The sequence below is a fragment of the Ochotona curzoniae genome, unplaced genomic scaffold (genome assembly GCF_017591425.1).
Source record: "Ochotona curzoniae isolate NIBS_2020 unplaced genomic scaffold, NIBS_Ocur_1.0 contig_605, whole genome shotgun sequence".
NCBI lineage: Eukaryota > Metazoa > Chordata > Mammalia > Lagomorpha > Ochotonidae > Ochotona > Ochotona curzoniae.
The window spans coordinates 3967273-3968999 of record NW_024466491.1 but is presented as its reverse complement, the minus strand read 5'-3'; the positions used below and the strand labels follow the sequence as shown (position 1 = coordinate 3968999).

Sequence of the window (1727 nt, the reverse complement as noted above, 5' to 3'; positions counted from 1 at the left end):
GGGGGAAGAGGTGGCAGCTGGGGGCGGGGGACAACAGCTGCGAGGTGGCTTTCCAGATGTGATGTGGCTTTCCAGATGTTGGCAGCAACGCCTAAAGTGACCAGGAATGTCTTCCTCCCCCTCCTAAGATGGGCGCCCCCTCTGGCTACACCTCTGTGTGGGGTGTTGGTGTTGCTACCGTGGGGACGGGCTGCCGGGTCTCCGGCAACACAGCTCTTCCACGTTTGGGTTGGTTTTGTTTTCCTTCAAAATCAGTCCGCATTGCTTCTCGGCCTTTTGGCTAAGATCAAGTGTGTAAAATCAGCCCACAATATAAATATATATATATATATATATTTTTTTTTTTTACAAGCTCTCCCACCAACCCTAGCAGGAACCACCAAAAGCAGTTGACTAGAAGGCACTTGTATCTCAATTAGCATTATTAATCATCTGGTAATGCATAGCCTTTTCTTTACCTCATTTATTATTATTATTATTATTATTATTATTATTATTATTATTATTATTATTATTATTTTAACTGGAGCTGGGGCCCTTGCATGAGCTGCAAGCAGGCCCGCTTGGCGCGCTGTCACTGGAAACACTTTCATAAAATGAACACACCCAGGGAACTCCACCCAGATTAACCGCTGCCCAACAGGCCTCAGAGGCTGCGACGAGAGCTCACGGGGCTCTGGTGTCTCCGGCCCAGCTCCTGCTGACACCTGTGAGTGCACACAGGCCGTGGAGCACAGGGACCCACTCTGGCATCCCCCGTAGCCCCTCATCCTCCCAGCTGTGGCACCTTGCACGTGTGCGCGTGTGTGTGCACGCGTGTAAGTGCTACAGGCCCTAAATGTCTGTTCAGTTCTGACCCCGTCAACCACAAGGTGGTCAGCTGCACACAGTGGGCGTTGGCAACCAGCAAGGCAGGTGCTGCGGGCCAAGGGGGGCATACCAAACAGCCTCAGCAAGCCGGGGCTCTGCAGCCACCCTGCCCACTGTGCCAGCCCCCGGGGGGAGAGGGGGAAGCCGAGCAGAAGCGGAGGCAGCAAAGAGACAGAGTGGGCGGCTGCGCCCAGCTAGGCCTGGGGTCCTGGTATCCCCTTTCTCAGGCTGCAGCAGCGAAAGGAGGAGCACCCCACCCCTCTTCCCTGGCTCCAGCCCCAGCTGGCTCACCCCCTCTCCACGCCCCTCACTTTCACTAGCACTAAATTTACTTTATAATTTTAAAATTAAATTGGGGAGAAAAAAAAAAGCAGGAAAGAGAGAGAGAGCACCAAAAGCAAAACACCTCCCACAATCTCTCTCTCTCCAAGGAGGCGGTGGGGGTGTGCTGGAGGAGGGGGGAGTCTCTGCTTATGTAAAAAAAGACGAATGCAAGGGTTGCCCGCACAGTCTAAGCACAGAATAACAAGGAAAATAAGAGACATTTAATTAAAAACACCTGTAGCAAATAACGAACTCCCTCCACCAGCACGCACAGCAGCCGACCCCCGGCTGCCACGCCACCAGACACCTGTGGGTACCAGGCCCTATTTCCTGCCCACGTCGGTCGGCCCTGTTCTTCTCTTGGGGAGCTGCGTCTTTGCCTGGAAGGAAGACCCAGGGAGACAGCCTGGCCAAAGCAAACTTCCACGGTCCCCCTCCAGAAAGAACCCCCTGTGCCCCCTGCTGCTCCAGGTTCTCCTTGCCTTAAAGGGCTCCCGGCAGGTTGGGGCCCGTCACTGGTCCTGGACCCTCCT

At 54.2% G+C, this 1727-nt stretch overlaps 1 non-coding gene across 1 annotated transcript; it reads left to right on the top strand.

Moving 5' to 3' along the window:
• The first annotated feature begins 260 nt into the window (after positions 1–260).
• On the top strand, positions 261–451 carry LOC121163441. The gene has a single exon (XR_005884884.1). It is a non-coding gene; the product is annotated as a U2 spliceosomal RNA (small nuclear RNA).
• The last annotated feature ends 1276 nt before the right edge of the window (positions 452–1727 follow it).